General features: G+C 39.7%; 1 protein-coding gene across 1 annotated transcript in view; it reads left to right on the top strand.

Annotated features, from left to right (window-relative positions):
- The window catches only part of DHX38 (DEAH-box helicase 38), a 144,788-nt gene that overhangs the window by 109,424 nt on the left and 15,340 nt on the right, over positions 1-20,024 (top strand). The gene's annotated exons all lie outside the window — the stretch shown is intronic.

The raw sequence follows: 20,024 nt of genomic DNA, 5'->3' as shown, positions 1-20,024 counted from the left end.
GTCACTCTCAAGCTTTACAGTGGAATTGGTTTTTGATGTTTTATGTTTTGCTATTCACTCTCCCTTATCTAAAAGACAAAACTGAAATGCAACAACTTGATAAGTCTCTCCTCCTCCCTGAGTCAGTACTTGGTAGAAGCAAGAATAACTGTGAGCCTCAGCCTAGATTTCTCGCCATTCTTCTCTGCATAACTGAACATTTGACAGAAGTCTTTGTCATGCCACAGTTTTGACTGGATTCTGATCAAGGCTAAGATTGGGCCACTCGATGATGTTTTACCCTTTTATTTATGTATCCTATCTATTTATTTTTGCCTTGGTCACCGCACTATAGCTTTGAGGGCAAATAATAGGGTGTAAAATATAAATGTATCCTTGAAAGACTCCATTAACAGTTTTGTCATACCAGTGAAATGCAATAAAAAAAAGCTGCTTTATATTGTATAAAAATATAAAAAGTCAAAGATCATAAAAATAGAACAAGGAGAGAGATTGAGGGCCCCAGATACTAAGGAAAAATTTAAATATACTCAATTTTACCATGACATAAGTAGTGGACTGTACGAACAGCTGTCAACATTGAAAATTCTGTGGAATGTTGTTTGCATTGTTGTAATTAAAAGCATTTCAGGTAGTGGATGGATGGGGGAAAAGAGAGGGGGCAGATGTCACTCAAATGTAGAGATGTATATATGGAATTTCTTGAAGTATGTTGGAGCATCTTACATTTAACCTTCTTATTTGTTTCTCAGTTCCCTGCAGGGAGTAGGGGAGGGGGCAGCATAGCAGAGGAAAAGGGGGGTAATGGGTCTGGGCGTGATCCAGCTTCATTTAATGGGGGAGAAGGGGGAGGAAAGGGTAAAAAGTAGATCAAAGGGTGTGAGATGATGGTAACGAGGGATGCCATAATGGGCCAGATAGGTAATTGCAAAAACAAGAAAAGAAATTTGGGAAGGATCATCATTATCTCTTCAACAAGGCATACCACAACGATCCATGATAGGAACTGCAATGCATCACCACTTACCTAATATTCTGAATGTTTCCCCTCTGTACCTGATTGCTTAATTCTATTATGTTATCCATGTTCTTTATGTAATACCAATTGTATCTTTTACTTTAATGACGAATGTCATGACAGAATCTTGTAAGCCACATTGAATCTGCAAATAGGTGGGAAAATGTGGGATACAAATGCAACAACTAAATAAAATTTATCCAAGGCCACGCAACCTCACCAAGTGAGACATACTTTCCCTCACAGTTCTATCTTGTTGTTTTGCTCCCAACTAAGGAACATAATTGAGTAGATATAAATCCTCCACTTTGGTATCTAAACCCCTCCTGTGTTAGTTGAAAAGGAAAGCCAAGAATTCCTTATTTAAGCGGGTGCATAAGTTGGTTTCTGATTTAACTTGGCTATGACGTCAACTGAGGGCTATGACTGAAAACCGTGCAGCAAAGGTGGAAGAATAAAGGAATTAACTTGCCCAATTTCTTTTTATTTTTTATTACCTAGAAGTGTTATTTGGGTTATTTAATCAGTGTCTTTTCCCTAAAGTGCATCAGCGGAATGGGACACAGGAGGGGAAAGGAATAGATGAATTGGTTAGCAGGGAGGGGAGATATGGGACTGAGGGGGGCTAGAGGACAGTGTCATAAAATTGTGGAGAAAGGAGAGGGGGTGTGAGTCCGATTATTCCACCGTGGGAGGAGTTGAGAAGTTTGGTCACTGCAGGCAAGGGAAATGGTCCAACATTTCTTACTGCAGTATGTTAAGCAGTTATTTCAAGAGGACACTTTCTGTACTTGGTTGGAGTTTAAAAATCAGTTTCAGTTGAATGACTTTCCATTTTATGCATATCTACAGTTAAGTGTCTGGGCTGGGTAGAAACAGAATCGTGACAGCAGATAAGGGTCAAAAGGCCCTTCCTCAGTAACCACTAATTCCTTCTTTTCCTAAGAGATCCCATGTGCCTATCCCATGCTTTCTTAAATTCTGACACAGTCCTCTTCTCCACGACTTCTACCAGGAGGCCATTCCACATATCCACCACCCTTTCCACGAAAGAGTATTTTGTTAGATTCCTCCTAAGCCTGTTTCCTCTTAACTTCATCCTATGCCCTCTCATTGAAAAAGGTTCACCTCCTGTACATTAACTCCATTGAGGTATTTAAACGTCTCTATCATATCTCCTCTCTCCCGTTGTATACATACATGTTGAGGTACGTAAGCCTGGCCCTATATGTTTTATGACCAAGACCGCTTACCAGTTTTGTAGCCACTGTCCGGACCGACTCCATCCTGTTTTATATCTTTCTGTAGGTGCGATCTCCAGAATTGCACGCAGTACTCTAAATGGCGCCTCACCAGAGACTTGTACAAGGGCTCTATCGCCTCTTTTTTTTTTTTTTTCCCCTGCTGGTCATCCCTCTCCTTATGCAACCAAGCATCCCTCTGATTTTGAGTGTGCCATTTCTACCTGTTTGGCCATTTTAAGATCATCAGACACAGGTACTCCCAAGACCTGCTCTTCTTTCGTACACAGAAGCACTTCACCCCCTATACTCATATAGTTCCCTTGGGCTTTTGTGACCCAAGTGCATGAACCTGCATTTGTTTGCATTAAATCTTAGTTGCCAATTATCGGACCATTCTTCAAGCTTAGATCCTTCCTCATGCCATCCACGCCCTCCAGGGTGACGTTCGTGAGGCAACCTGTGGGGTTAGAAAGGGAGATATTCTCAAGGAAGAAGGTGAAAAGGACAGATAGGGAGATTATATAAGTGTGTACAGGCTCAGTTAGAGCAGGAGGAACTGGGGGCAAGAGGAGCCTGGCAGAAAGAGTTGGAGGAGGAGTTTGAGAAGGACATATGGGAAACCTTATCAATTGATGTTTGGAAGGCCTCATTTAATGCATCTATAGTGGGGCAATAGTATAAGATCTTAGTATGGAGTTATTTGACACTAGTGAGACTGGCTGCTAAAAGGAAAGGCTATAGTGATCAGCGCTGGCGAGGGCTTGGTTCAAGAGGTGTGGGAGGGAGTAATGAAGGAAATTAGGGAATTCACGCAATTGGTTCTTCCTTTGGAGAATAATCTTCCTTACTTATGCTGACAAGAATATGATGATTCCTAAAATCAGTTGATCCAAAAACTACATTGGTGTTTTGGTGGCTGGAAGTGAGTAAGGTAATGGATATGGAGGTACTGGCGGCCAGAGTCTATGGCACATTGGAAAAAGTGAGGAAGATACGGGCACCGATGTTGCAGAGATGTGGGAAATAGAGGTTGTTCATTGTATGGGTTGAGAGGGAAGTGATACAAGAAAAACCCCTCTGATATTTATTTATGCATTCTTTTATCCCACAATTTTCCAAAACTAGTTGGTTCTTAAGAGTGGTTGCATTATTGTTACACCGTTGCAACTATAGAACGCATCACGTTCAAACTCTGTACCTTGGTCCATAAAATCATCCATGGTGATGCCCCAGCCTACATGTCAGACCTAATAGAACTACCACCCAGAAACACGAAAAAATCCTCTCGCACATTCCTCAATCTTCATCCTCCTATGTGTAAAGGCTTGAAATACAAATTAATGCATGCATCAACCCCCTCCTATACAAGCACACAGTTCTGGAACGTGCTGCCACGCAACCTGAAAACGGTCTATGAAATGACCAACTTCCGCAAACTGCTGAAAACTTATCTCTTCGACAGAATATATCACAAAGATCAACACGTGTAACTATTCATTCTTTAAGATATCCAGAAATGTTCTTTAAGCTCTTTAATGTCTTTGCTCTAACACTGTCATGTATTTCACCATCATGTACCCAAAGCTTTCTGTAAAACCAAATGTATATTCTTCCTTTTCCAGTATCCACGATGAATTGTAAGCCACATTGAGCCTGCAAAAAGGTGGGATAATGTGGGATACAAATGTAATAAATAGTAGCAGATATTTTGTGCCATGAATAGTACATGTGAGATGTTTCAGTTTTCATTAGCAAGTGTTCTGGGTCGTTATTTCCTGTGTGTTATCTATAGAATGTCTTGGAGAGAGATGTTTTTAGATCTTTTCTGAACTGAAGATAATTAGTAATCCTTCTTGTGGCCTGCGGAATCGAGTTCCACCATTTGCAGCCTAGGTAACTGAATCCAGCAGTATATATAGATTTGTAAGTTATGTTTCTGCAGTAGTGGAGTAGTAAGTATCCTCTGGTTTCTGGACTTGAGTTTCTAGGTGATAGTTCAATCAAGTCTAACATATTGTCAGGTGCCATGCTGAACAGGATTTTGAAAATAATCATGCTAGTTTTAAAGAACAATCTGGCTTTGAATGGGAGCCAGTGTAACATGATGAAAATGGTATGGGATTTGCGTTGCAGACCATACGAGAAGAGACTTGCCGACCTGAACATGTGTACCTTGGAGGAAAGGAGAAACGGGTGACGTGATACAGACATTCAAATATTTAAAAGGTATTAATCCGCAAACAAACCTTTTCTGGAGATGGGAAGGTGGTAGAACTAGAGGACATGAATTGAGGTTGAAGAGGGGCAGACTCAGGAGTAATGTCAGGAAGTATTTTTTCACGGGTGGTAAATAGTGGAATGCCCTCCTGCGGGAGGCAGTGGACATGAAAACGGTAATGGAATTCAAACGTGCATGGGATAAACACAAAGGAATCCTGTTTAGAAGGAATGGATCTATGGAATCTGAGCAGAGATTGGGTGGCTATGCCGGTATTTGGAGAATAAAACCGGTGCAGGGCGTACTTCTACAGTCTGTGCCCTAATCGTAACTGAATAGATATGAAGGGTCTGGAGTGTACATTTTAAGGGGCTTCGATGTTAGCTTCAGAACTTTTAGTACAGGAACAGTGCTGGGCAGACTTCTACGGTCTGTGCCCTGAGAAAGGCAAGGACAAATCAAACTCAGGTATACATATAAAGTATTGCATACCATGTAAATTGAGTTTATCTTGTTGGGCAGAATGGATGGACTGTCATTTACTATGTTACTAAGAACAGTGGAGTACCCTTTCATATTTTGACTTTTTGAATATTAGTCTTGCTGCCGTGTTTTGCACAGTCTGCAAAGATTTCAATATGTTTTTTTGCATCCTATATATGCTACATAGCAGTAATCTATTTGTGACATTATCATCGATTGTGTTATTAGTTGGAAGGATTGTGTGGGAAAGTAGTCTCTAATTCTTAGTTTCCAGAGCGTTCTGAAACATTTTGACATGATTGCAGATACGTGATTTTCAAGTGATTAGATATTTGTCAAAGATGACTCCTAGTATTTTCATTTGAGATTATATTGGGTATGTGTTTTGGTCAGTTTTGAAGTGTCAGTCAGAAATAGGATTGTGCGGTCTAGATAGAACTAGGAATTTGGTTTTGTCTCTGTTTAGTTTGAGTTTGAAAATGGTGGCCCAGTTTTCCATGAGGGCCAGTCCTTGTTTGACCTTGTGGAGTGGAGGAGTAGCCTAGTGGTTAGTGCAGTGGACTTTGATCCTGGGGAACTGAGTTCGATTCCCACTGCAGCTCCTTGTGACTCTGGGCAAGTCACTTAACCCTCCATTGCCCCAGGTACAAATAAGTACCTGTATATACTATGTAAACTGTTTTGAATGTAGTTGCAAAAAAACACAGGCAGTATATCAAGTCCCAAAAAAAAAAAAAAAAAAAAAAAAAAAGACTGAAAGGAGCAGCTCGCAGAGTAAAAAACTTGCATCAGGCGTGGATGCTGTTTAAAAACGCCATCCTGGAGGTTCAGGACAAATATATTCCACGTATTAGAAAAAAGGGAAAAAAGACTAAACGTCAGCCGGCGTGGCTAAACAGTAAGATAAAGGAAATCATTAGAGCCAAAAAACAATCCTTCAGAAAGTGGAGAAGAGAACCAACTGAAAGTAACAGGATAGATCATAAGGAATGCCAAGCCAAATGCAAAGCGGAGATAAGGAGGGCAAAAAAGGACTTTGAGAAGAAATTAGCGTTGGAAGCAAAAATACATAGTAAAAACTTTTTTAGATACATTAAAAGCAGGAAACCGGCCAAAGAGTCGGTTGGGCCGCTGGACGAAAATGGTGTTAAAGGGGCGATCAAGGAGGACAAAGCCGTAGCGGAGAAATTAAACGAATTCTTTGCTTCGGTCTTCACCGAGGAGGATTTGGGGGGGACACCGGTGCCGGAAAGAATATTTGAAGCGGGGGAATCGGAGAAACTAAACAAATTCTCTGTAACCTTGGAGGATGTAATGGGTCAGTTCAGCAAGCTGAAGAGTAGTAAATCACCGGGACCTGATGGTATTCATCCCAGAGTATTAATAGAACTAAAAAATGAACTTGCGGAGCTACTGTTAGAAATATGCAATCTGTCCCTAAAATCGAGTGTAATACCGGAAGACTGGAGGGTAGCCAATGTTACTCCGATTTTTAAGAAGGGTTCCAGAGGAGATCCGGGAAATTATAGACCGGTGAGTCTGACGTCGGTGCCGGGCAAGATGGTGGAGGCTATTATTAAGAATAAAATTGCAGAGCATATACAAAAACATGGACTGATGAGACAAAGTCAGCACGGATTTAGTGAAGGGAAGTCTTGCCTCACCAATCTAATGCATTTTTTTGAGGGGGTAAGCAAACATGTGGACAATGGGGAGCCGGTTGATATTGTATATCTGGATTTTCAGAAGGCGTTTGACAAAGTGCCGCACGAAAGACTCCTGAAGAAATTGCAGAGTCATGGAATCGGAGGTAGGGTATTATTATGGATTAAGAACTGGTTGAAAGATAGGAAGCAGAGAGTAGGATTGCGTGGCCAGTATTCTCAGTGGAGGAGGGTAGTTAGTGGGGTCCCGCAGGGGTCTGTGCTGGGTCCGTTGCTTTTTAATGTATTTATAAATGACCTAGAGATGGGAATAACTAGTGAGGTAATTAAATTCGCCGATGACACAAAATTATTCAGGGTCGTCAAGTCGCAGGAGGAATGTGAACGATTACAGGAGGACCTTGCGAGACTGGGAGAATGGGCGTGCAAGTGGCAGATGAAGTTCAATGTTGACAAGTGCAAAGTGATGCATGTGGGTAAGAGGAACCCGAATTATAGCTACGTCTTGCAAGGTTCCGCGTTAGGAGTTACGGATCAAGAAAGGGATCTGGGTGTCGTCGTCGATGATACGCTGAAACCTTCTGCTCAGTGTGCTGCTGCGGCTAGGAAAGCGAATAGAATGTTGGGTGTTATTAAGAAGGGTATGGAGTCCAGGTGTGCGGATGTTATAATGCCGTTGTATCGCTCCATGGTGCGACCGCACCTGGAGTATTGTGTTCAGTACTGGTCTCCGTATCTCAAAAAAGATATAGTAGAATTGGAAAAGGTACAGCGAAGGGCGACGAAAATGATAGTGGGGATGGGACGACTTTCCTATGAAGAGAGGCTGAGAAGGCTAGGGCTTTTCAGCTTGGAGAAGAGACGGCTGAGGGGAGATATGATAGAAGTGTATAAAATAATGAGTGGAATGGATCGGGTGGATGTGAAGCGACTGTTCACGCTATCCAAAAATACTAGGACTAGAGGGCATGAGTTGAAGCTACAGTGTGGTAAATTTAAAACGAATCGGAGAAAATTTTTCTTCACCCAACGTGTAATTAGACTCTGGAATTCATTGCCGGAGAACGTGGTACGGGCGGTTAGCTTGACGGAGTTTAAAAAGGGGTTAGATAGATTCCTAAAGGACAAGTCCATAGACCGCTATTAAATGGACTGGAAAAATTCCTCATTTTTAGGTACAACTTGTCTGGAATGTTTTTACGTTTGGGGAGCGTGCCAGGTGCCCTTGACCTGGATTGGCCACTGTCGGTGACAGGATGCTGGGCTAGATGGACCTTTGGTCTTTCCCAGTATGGCACTACTTATGGACTTATGTACTTATGATGTTTGTGAAAGCTATATAGATGGTGACATCGACATATATAAATGGATTGAAACCCATTTTTCCAGTGTTTTGCTGAGTTGGGGCCATCATTACGTTGAACAGTATCAGTGATAATGGTGAACTATCAAGTAATAATTTGCTATACAGAAATTCAAGGAGGAAAAAGGACTTCAGCGGCTTAGGCCACGTCTAAAGTGGAACTTGGACTAATGACTCAACTTTTTTATTAATCCTAGAAAACCTCCAGTATTTAATTGCATTATTTTTCAATTTTTTAACAATTTTTTCATTTTTCCATTAATACGGCACAGGTAAGAAACTTTTCCAAGAATTATGAATATTCTGTTGATGTGAGAAATAACCTTAAGCTTGTAGAATGTTAGGTATTATTAGGAAAGGAATGGAAAACAAAAATGAGGATGTTATAATGCCTTTGTATCGCTCCATGGTGCGACCGCACCTCGAATATTGTGTTCAATTCTGATCGCTGCATCTCAAAAAAGATATAGTGGAATTAGAAAAGGTGCAGAGAAGGGTGACGAAAATGATAAAGGGGATGGGGCGACTTCCCTATGAGGAAAGGCTAAAGCGGCTAGGGCTGTTCAGCTTGGAGAAATGGCGACTGAGGGGAGATATGATAGAGGTCTATAAAATAATGACTGGAATTGAATGGGTAGATGTGAAGCGTCTGTTCACGCTTTCCAAAAATACTAGGACTGGGGGGCATGCAATGAAGCTACAATGTAGTAAATTTAAAACTAATCGGAGAAACTTTTTCTTCAATCAACTTGTAATTAAACTCTGGAATTCGTTGCCAGAGAATATGGCAAAGGCGGTTAGCTTAGCAGAGTTTAAAAAAGGTTTGGACGGCTTCCTAAAGGAAAGTCCATAGACCGTTATTAAATGGACTTGGGGAAAATCCACTATTTCTGGGATAAGCAGTATAAAATGTTTTGTACTTTTTTGGGATCTTGCCAGGTATTTGTGATTTGGATTGGCCACTGTTGGAAACAGGATGCTGGGCTCGATGGACCTTTGGTCTTTCCCAGTATGGCAATACTTATGTACTTATGTAGTCAAGTAAGCATAGTCGTGGTTAATTTGTTAAATATGATTTTTAGGGTACTGAGTGCTGCATAAAAAAACGTTCTTGACGAAGCCAGGGTGAAACAGCCATGCTGTAGAGCGTAGCAGTGTTTCTTCAGATAAGTACCTTGAAGAGTTTAAATATTAATGGACTTTATAGAAAAATTTAAAAATTGTTACAAAGTTTAAAAATTATGCAATTAAATATTGGATGTTTTTAGGACTAATGAAGAAGTAAAGGCTGGTCATTAGTCCAAGTTCCACTTTAGATGTAACCTAAGCCACTGAAGTTCTTTTTCCTCCTTGAATTTCTCTATAGCAAATTAATTATTACTTGCTAGTTCTATTTAGTGATTTGTTTTTGAACCGTTGTCTTTCTAATTTCCTGCATAGTTTCTTCATTAAACCAGGGACGTGGTTCTTTTTTTTACATTTTTTTCATTCTGAGTGGTGCTGTTTTGTCCAATGTGGTTTTGCTTTGTTCGTCACAGTTTCTCATGAATTGGATATTGCTGGATTCTATTTTTGTTTGTTCGTTCAATGTTGTTTGCCAGAAATTGTGGTTGTCTATCTTTTCCTCTTGTCATAAAGCATTGTGGTGTTCTTGATTCCCTGTTTTTGCCTTTTTCTGTCCACTGAAGTGTGAAAGTGAGTTTATTGTGATCTGACCATGGCATTTCTTCCCATTTATTGTTTTCTAATATGTGGGTGGTGGTTGTTGTGAAACCTGTAAGCTAGGATCTCTTGTTGATGGCCTTTTGTGTATGCCTGAATTTTCTTTTCCTTCAGCTGCTGTAGTTCTTTTCATTACTCTTAAATTGTTGTAAATTGTTTTTAGATTGCTAACTGGCAGACCAAGACGGTATAGCAAATATAATAAATGAATGAATGAAAGGCATTTTAAATGTAACTATTGTATTACAGTGATGTGAAAAACTTCCCCCCTTCCTTATATTTTTTTGTTACATTTGTACCCTGCGCTTTCCCACTCATGGCAGGCTCAATGCGGCTTACATGGGGCAATGGAGGGTTAAGTGACTTGCCCAGAGTCACAAGGAGCTGCCTGTGCTAGGAATCGAACTCAGTTCCTCAGTTCCCCAGGACAAAAGTCCACCACTCTAACCACTAGGCCACTCCTCCACCCTGTTATTCCTTATATGTCACACTGAATAGTTTCTGATCTTTAAACAAAACGTAATATTAGACAAAAGGAATCTGAGTAAACACATAAACACGTTTTTTTTTAAATTATTACATCATTTATTTAAGGAACAAAGTTATCCAATACCCATATCACCCATGTAAAAAAGTGACTGCCCCTTTGGTTGCAAAATCAACCAACTGGCCAAATTTAATTGATAATTAGATTCTGTTATTTGAACACAGCCAGGTTTGATTTCAGGAAGCCCTGTTGAATGTACACCTTACTATATATTGAGCCTTACCATGAGAATGAAGTAATATAATCATAGGGTAAATGGGGGGGGGGGGGGGGGGGGGGCTTTTTCATATCACTGTATATAATAGGGATGTTTAGAAATGAATGATGTTAAGAGCATGCACTGTGTCTACATAATAGATACAGTATCATCATAGGTTGCACTAAATCCTAGCAATCCAAAGACAGTATCTCTAAAAACAGAGACAAGCCCTCCAGAAAAATATAAATCTGAACTGGGCTTGCTAAATAAGTAAATAACATGCAGGAAATAGCCAGACCGCAAAAAAAAAAAAAGCCAGAGATCAGGACTGTTGGAATGTAATTGTATTTTACATGCATTGCCTGTCACCTATTATTTCTCTGTGATTACTCTGTGACCTCTGATGTGAATTACTTAGAGAGGTCACAGCTATGTAACTTCCTGTGGGGGATAGATGCAGCACATGGAGCACATGGAGCTCATGTTCTCTCCTAACCTGAGAGGATCTATGGTGGTGTGAGCATCCATTACCATCTAAGCACATGGAAGGAGCTGATAATACAAATGTATAGTAATATGTATATATAAGCCTGTCTGATTATAATCTAACTACAAACTGTGAGTAAACAGATGTTTTGTTACTTCAACTTTAAAGTGACTCAGCAGTGAATTATTCAGGGGTGAATGAGAGAGAGATGAAGAAAGAAATTAACATTTCTAAAGCTGAAGCTGTGTGTACTAAGATCTGCTAATTATTTACTACAAATAATCCAACAAAAGGGTTACGGGCCCAGGGCTCAGGAATTGAAAAAGAAGAGAAATATTACCAGGCAGAAAAAAAGGCCACATTTTTCTCTTAAGTTTTAAAGGAAAGATTCAGTCTGTCTCTCTCTCCCCCCACACAGCAGACAGAAGGCTAAGAAAATGGCTGAGGGAAGAAATTCACCATTTTTCTATTCTCTCAAGGTGCCTAAATTAACTGAGTTTAATTATCGGCAGTGGGAACTAAGATTCATATGTCTCCTTCGAGCAAAAAGATTAAATATATGCTTAGACCAAGACAGAACAGCTGAAAATATGGCTGAATGGGACAATGCAAACTATTATGTGAAGTGCATGCTTTTGGAAGCTCTCTCAGAGAAACAAGCCATATTAGTGGAGGGAAAAGATACACCAAAGGACATTTTATATAAACTGAGAACTATGTATGCAACTACATATGCAAAGCAGCAACCAATTTGGTTGGCAGAGTTGAATGAAACCAAATTAAGGGATAAAAGTAAATGTAATGATCACATTATGCATCTTATGTCTTCATTTCAAAAGCTAGAACTTTCAGGAATTCCCATGTGTGATGCATTGAAAAGAGCATTTCTTTTTACCTCACTATCAAAGAAGTTTGATGTTTTTAGGTCTGTAAATGAGGCCATTGAAGGGCAATCTTTTGAACAGACAACATCAAAACTAAGGCAGGAATGCATAATAAATGATTCTGAGGAGATGTGTTCTCAAAGCAAGTCAGAGAGAAATGAAACAAATTTCTTGGCAAAGAACAGAGAAAGGCGGAGCTATGGGAAAACTCCACCCAAGGGCAAGCTGATTTGCTACTCATGTGGAAAGGAGGGACATGTATCTAAATGGTGTAAGGAAACACAAAACACTCCCTCTAGCTCACCTAAGCCAATGGAACTAAAGAATTTTCAAACCAGGAAATGTATGAAGGACAAAGATAAACACAAGGGCTTTCTAATGGCAGAAAAATCTTTGACTATGGTAAATAATAATTCAAATGAAAGTACTTGGATTTTGGATTCGGGGAGCACATGCCATTTAACCAATTGTAAGAATTTCTTTCAGGAAATGTGTCCAGAGGAAGGTATTCTTAAAACTGCAAACGCAGGGACTGCTAAGATCCAAGCAAAAGGGATTGGATTCTTAAAATGCAAAGTGTCTAATGAAGTTAAAGAAATTCCTGTAAGTGATGTCTTGTATATTCCCCAAGCAGTTTGCAATATGCTTAGTGTATCTACATTAGATAAGAAGGGATTTGTGATTCATTTTGAAAACAGTAAGTGCACAATCTCTAAAAATGATGAAGTGTATGCTGAAGCTTTTATGCATAATGATGTTTATAAGCTGAACATTTCAGGTGAAGCCTCACATCTGGCGCAAGTAAGGAAGAATGATGGTAAATGTAGTCCGGAAATCTGGCACCGCCGCCTGGGACATCGTGATTCTAAGGTGATCCAGGATCTTTACAGTAAGCAACTGGCCACCGGCATTCAGATAAGTGCAGATGCTGGTAAAATAGAGAAATGCATAGACTGTGTTACTCAAAAGGGTGTAAGACCCTCATTTCCTGCATACACAGGAAATAGGAGTAATAAAGTACTGGACTTAATACACAGTGACTTATGTGGACCGTTTAATATCCCATCATTGGGAAATAACAGATTTGTGCTAATATTCTTGGATGATTTCTCTAGATATTGTGTGGCCTATTTGCTGAAAGAAAAAAGTCAAGTCACAGACATGCTGAAGAAATACGTAGCCATGGTGAGCAATAAATTTGAAAGAAAACCAAAGGTTCTTCAGACCGACAATGGTGGTGAGTTCACTTCACAAAGCATGCGCACATTACTAGAACAAGAAGGCATTCAGCATATCACAACAGTAGCTTATACACCAGAGCAAAATTCTGTTGCAGAGAGAAAATTTAGGTCACTTGTGGAAATGACCAGATGTATGCTGTCAGATAGCAATCTCCCTAAAAGACTATGGGGGGAAGCCATTCTCACAGCAGTGTACCTACAAAACAGAATGCCAACTAAAGGCGCTGAGCGCACACCACATGAGACATGGCATGGTAGGAAGCCAAACCTGTCACACATAAGAACATTTGGAAGTACAGCATATGCTCATATACCAAAGCAAAGAAGGCATAAGCTGGATTCCACAACAGAAAGGGGCATTTTAGTTGGCTATGCTCCAGGACACAAAGGATATAGAATTTTGAATCTGAAAACTGGCATTGTTGGCATAAGACATGTTACATATTTTGATGAAAACAAAAGGGTTGATAAAGGCTGGATTATCCCAGATGAGCCTTATCATCCAGAATATGAAACTAGAACCATAATAGACATGCCAGTGTATATAAATGCCATACCAAGGCAGATGTCTGAAAGCAACTCACCTGTATCTAACGAGGAACAGGCAGAGGAAGCAGACACAGAAAGGATCATTGAAGAAGACAGTACAGTTGGAGAAGGGGAATCAATTAGAGAAGGACTCTCAGATTTAGAGGATGCGGAAAGGTCAGACCAACCTGTTGTCAGACGCTCATCCAGGGAAAACAAAGGTGTTCCACCCCCAAGACTGTCTTACCTAACAAAGTCAGCAGAAGCTCAAGAGCCCTTAACATGGGACGAGATTGAGAAAATGCCAGCAGAAGAAGCTGCTGAATGGCATAAAGCTGCACAAGAAGAAATTGATGCATTGGATAAAAATAATACTTGGATTCTTACAAAATTACCTCCTGGCAAGAAAGCTATAGGATGCAAATGGGTATTCAAGTTAAAAAGGAATGCACAAGGAAAAGTGGAAAGGTATAAAGCCAGATTAGTCGCAAAGGGATATCTTCAAAAATATGGAGAAGATTTTGATGAAGTGTTTGCACCTGTAGTGAAACACACGACAATAAGAACACTTCTGAGCATTGCAGTCTCAAAAGGCATGCAAGTCAACCACATTGATGTGAAAACAGCGTTTCTTCATGGAGATATAACTGAAGACTTGTACATGGAACAGCCAACAGGTTTCATAAATACAAAACAAAGACAGCTAGTGTGTAAATTAAACAAAGGTCTTTATGGATTAAAGCAAAGTGCAAAATGTTGGAATGACAAATTGCATGAAATATTGACAAATTTAGGATTTACACTAGGTGCACAAATGGACAATATGCATACATTTTAGCTTTTGTTGATGATCTGCTCATTGCAAGCGAAAGTGAGCAAGAGTACAAGGACATTGTAAAGTGTTTAAACCAGAATGTTGAGATAAAAGAACTTGGTAATGTGTCATACTATCTTGGGATAGAAATTGAGAAACAAAATGATGGTTCTTATCTTCTAAGCCAGAAGCAGAAAATAAATGAGCTTATTGAAAGTTTAGGTATGCAAGATGCCCAAGTTGTAAGCACTCCCATGATCACTGATTTTCTGAAGGATGAAACAGTAAGAGAACCTTTACCAGATAACATCCAATATAGATCAGCCATAGGTAAGCTTTTATATCTAGCTACCACATACAGGGCTGATATAGCAAATGCAGTAGGAATTTTGAGCAGAAGGGTCAGCTCACCTACCAAATCAGATTGGACTGCAGTTAAAAGGATGGTAAGGTATTTAAAGGGTACCATTGATTGTAAATTAAAGATTTCAGCCAATAGTAATCCAAAACTAATATGTTACTGTGATTCAGATTGGGCAGGGGATCATTCTGATTATAAATCCACAAGTGGATATGTGTTTATGTATGGAAATGTACAAATTTCATGGGCCAGTCATAAACAAAGTATTGTGAGTTTGTCTTCTACAGAAGCTGAATACGTGGCCGTATCGGAAGCGTGCAGAGAACTGATGTGGATTGAAAAACTTTTGCTGGATTTTGGAATAGCTGAACAGAGACCAATCCAGATAATGGAAGATAATCAGAGCTGCATCCGACTGTCACAGAATGACAAGGTTCAGTCACGCACCAAGCACATCGCAACGAAATACCACAACGTGCGAGAGTTGGCGAAAGAAGGGGTCATCAGTCTACACTATTGTCACACCAGTGAGATGACAGCTGACATCATGACCAAACCGTTACCCAGAGAACATTTTGTGAATCTGCGTATAAAGCTTGGACTTTGTATGAATAAATAATTGCATGACAGTTATGCATGAGAAGGGGTTTGTTGGAATGTAATTGTATTTTACATGCATTGCCTGTCACCTATTATTTCTCTGTGATTACTCTGTGACCTCTGATGTGAATTACTTAGAGAGGTCACAGCTATGTAACTTCCTGTGGGGGATAGATGCAGCACATGCAGCACATGGAGCACATGGAGCTCATGTTCTCTCCTAACCTGAGAGGATCTATGGTGGTGTGAGCATCCATTACCATCTAAGCACATGGAAGGAGCTGATAATACAAATGTATAGTAATATGTATATATAAGCCTGTCTGATTATAATCTAACTACAAACTGTGAGTAAACAGATGTTTTGTTACTTCAACTTTAAAGTGACTCAGCAGTGAATTATTCAGGGGTGAATGAGAGAGAGATGAAGAAAGAAATTAACATTTCTAAAGCTGAAGCTGTGTGTACTAAGATCTGCTAATTATTTACTACAAATAATCCAACAAAAGGGTTACGGGCCCAGGGCTCAGGAATTGAAAAAGAAGAGAAATATTACCAGGCAGAAAAAAAGGCCACATTTTTCTCTTAAGTTTTAAAGGAAAGATTCAGTCTGTCTCTCTCTCCCCCCACACAGCAGACAGAAGGCTAAGAAAATGGCTGAGGGAAGAAATTCACCATTTTTCTATTCTCTCAAGGTGCCTAAATTAACTGAGTTTAATTATCGGCAGTGGGAACTAAGATTCATATGTCTCCTTCGAGCAAAAAGATTAAATATATGCTTAGACCAAGACAGAACAGCTGAAAATATGGCTGAATGGGACAATGCAAACTATTATGTGAAGTGCATGCTTTTGGAAGCTCTCTCAGAGAAACAAGCCATATTAGTGGAGGGAAAAGATACACCAAAGGACATTTTATATAAACTGAGAACTATGTATGCAACTACATATGCAAAGCAGCAACCAATTTGGTTGGCAGAGTTGAATGAAACCAAATTAAGGGATAAAAGTAAATGTAATGATCACATTATGCATCTTATGTCTTCATTTCAAAAGCTAGAACTTTCAGGAATTCCCATGTGTGATGCATTGAAAAGAGCATTTCTTTTTACCTCACTATCAAAGAAGTTTGATGTTTTTAGGTCTGTAAATGAGGCCATTGAAGGGCAATCTTTTGAACAGACAACATCAAAACTAAGGCAGGAATGCATAATAAATGATTCTGAGGAGATGTGTTCTCAAAGCAAGTCAGAGAGAAATGAAACAAATTTCTTGGCAAAGAACAGAGAAAGGCGGAGCTATGGGAAAACTCCACCCAAGGGCAAGCTGATTTGCTACTCATGTGGAAAGGAGGGACATGTATCTAAATGGTGTAAGGAAACACAAAACACTCCCTCTAGCTCACCTAAGCCAATGGAACTAAAGAATTTTCAAACCAGGAAATGTATGAAGGACAAAGATAAACACAAGGGCTTTCTAATGGCAGAAAAATCTTTGACTATGGTAAATAATAATTCAAATGAAAGTACTTGGATTTTGGATTCGGGGAGCACATGCCATTTAACCAATTGTAAGAATTTCTTTCAGGAAATGTGTCCAGAGGAAGGTATTCTTAAAACTGCAAACGCAGGGACTGCTAAGATCCAAGCAAAAGGGATTGGATTCTTAAAATGCAAAGTGTCTAATGAAGTTAAAGAAATTCCTGTAAGTGATGTCTTGTATATTCCCCAAGCAGTTTGCAATATGCTTAGTGTATCTACATTAGATAAGAAGGGATTTGTGATTCATTTTGAAAACAGTAAGTGCACAATCTCTAAAAATGATGAAGTGTATGCTGAAGCTTTTATGCATAATGATGTTTATAAGCTGAACATTTCAGGTGAAGCCTCACATCTGGCGCAAGTAAGGAAGAATGATGGTAAATGTAGTCCGGAAATCTGGCACCGCCGCCTGGGACATCGTGATTCTAAGGTGATCCAGGATCTTTACAGTAAGCAACTGGCCACCGGCATTCAGATAAGTGCAGATGCTGGTAAAATAGAGAAATGCATAGACTGTGTTACTCAAAAGGGTGTAAGACCCTCATTTCCTGCATACACAGGAAATAGGAGTAATAAAGTACTGGACTTAATACACAGTGACTTATGTGGACCGTTTAATATCCCATCATTGGGAAATAACAGATTTGTGCTAATATTCTTGGATGATTTCTCTAGATATTGTGTGGCCTATTTGCTGAAAGAAAAAAGTCAAGTCACAGACATGCTGAAGAAATACGTAGCCATGGTGAGCAATAAATTTGAAAGAAAACCAAAGGTTCTTCAGACCGACAATGGTGGTGAGTTCACTTCACAAAGCATGCGCACATTACTAGAACAAGAAGGCATTCAGCATATCACAACAGTAGCTTATACACCAGAGCAAAATTCTGTTGCAGAGAGAAAATTTAGGTCACTTGTGGAAATGACCAGATGTATGCTGTCAGATAGCAATCTCCCTAAAAGACTATGGGGGGAAGCCATTCTCACAGCAGTGTACCTACAAAACAGAATGCCAACTAAAGGCGCTGAGCGCACACCACATGAGACATGGCATGGTAGGAAGCCAAACCTGTCACACATAAGAACATTTGGAAGTACAGCATATGCTCATATACCAAAGCAAAGAAGGCATAAGCTGGATTCCACAACAGAAAGGGGCATTTTAGTTGGCTATGCTCCAGGACACAAAGGATATAGAATTTTGAATCTGAAAACTGGCATTGTTGGCATAAGACATGTTACATATTTTGATGAAAACAAAAGGGTTGATAAAGGCTGGATTATCCCAGATGAGCCTTATCATCCAGAATATGAAACTAGAACCATAATAGACATGCCAGTGTATATAAATGCCATACCAAGGCAGATGTCTGAAAGCAACTCACCTGTATCTAACGAGGAACAGGCAGAGGAAGCAGACACAGAAAGGATCATTGAAGAAGACAGTACAGTTGGAGAAGGGGAATCAATTAGAGAAGGACTCTCAGATTTAGAGGATGCGGAAAGGTCAGACCAACCTGTTGTCAGACGCTCATCCAGGGAAAACAAAGGTGTTCCACCCCCAAGACTGTCTTACCTAACAAAGTCAGCAGAAGCTCAAGAGCCCTTAACATGGGACGAGATTGAGAAAATGCCAGCAGAAGAAGCTGCTGAATGGCATAAAGCTGCACAAGAAGAAATTGATGCATTGGATAAAAATAATACTTGGATTCTTACAAAATTACCTCCTGGCAAGAAAGCTATAGGATGCAAATGGGTATTCAAGTTAAAAAGGAATGCACAAGGAAAAGTGGAAAGGTATAAAGCCAGATTAGTCGCAAAGGGATATCTTCAAAAATATGGAGAAGATTTTGATGAAGTGTTTGCACCTGTAGTGAAACACACGACAATAAGAACACTTCTGAGCATTGCAGTCTCAAAAGGCATGCAAGTCAACCACATTGATGTGAAAACAGCGTTTCTTCATGGAGATATAACTGAAGACTTGTACATGGAACAGCCAACAGGTTTCATAAATACAAAACAAAGACAGCTAGTGTGTAAATTAAACAAAGGTCTTTATGGATTAAAGCAAAGTGCAAAATGTTGGAATGACAAATTGCATGAAATATTGACAAATTTAGGATTTACACTAGGTGCACAAATGGACAATATGCATACATTTTAGCTTTTGTTGATGATCTGCTCATTGCAAGCGAAAGTGAGCAAGAGTACAAGGACATTGTAAAGTGTTTAAACCAGAATGTTGAGATAAAAGAACTTGGTAATGTGTCATACTATCTTGGGATAGAAATTGAGAAACAAAATGATGGTTCTTATCTTCTAAGCCAGAAGCAGAAAATAAATGAGCTTATTGAAAGTTTAGGTATGCAAGATGCCCAAGTTGTAAGCACTCCCATGATCACTGATTTTCTGAAGGATGAAACAGTAAGAGAACCTTTACCAGATAACATCCAATATAGATCAGCCATAGGTAAGCTTTTATATCTAGCTACCACATACAGGGCTGATATAGCAAATGCAGTAGGAATTTTGAGCAGAAGGGTCAGCTCACCTACCAAATCAGATTGGACTGCAGTTAAAAGGATGGTAAGGTATTTAAAGGGTACCATTGATTGTAAATTAAAGATTTCAGCCAATAGTAATCCAAAACTAATATGTTACTGTGATTCAGATTGGGCAGGGGATCATTCTGATTATAAATCCACAAGTGGATATGTGTTTATGTATGGAAATGTACAAATTTCATGGGCCAGTCATAAACAAAGTATTGTGAGTTTGTCTTCTACAGAAGCTGAATACGTGGCCGTATCGGAAGCGTGCAGAGAACTGATGTGGATTGAAAAACTTTTGCTGGATTTTGGAATAGCTGAACAGAGACCAATCCAGATAATGGAAGATAATCAGAGCTGCATCCGACTGTCACAGAATGACAAGGTTCAGTCACGCACCAAGCACATCGCAACGAAATACCACAACGTGCGAGAGTTGGCGAAAGAAGGGGTCATCAGTCTACACTATTGTCACACCAGTGAGATGACAGCTGACATCATGACCAAACCGTTACCCAGAGAACATTTTGTGAATCTGCGTATAAAGCTTGGACTTTGT

This window comes from Microcaecilia unicolor, chromosome 5 (genome assembly GCF_901765095.1).
Source record: "Microcaecilia unicolor chromosome 5, aMicUni1.1, whole genome shotgun sequence".
Classification (NCBI taxonomy): Eukaryota; Metazoa; Chordata; class Amphibia; order Gymnophiona; family Siphonopidae; genus Microcaecilia; species Microcaecilia unicolor.
The sequence above is the reverse complement of the archived record's forward strand: the minus strand, read 5'-3'. Positions and strand labels throughout refer to the sequence as shown.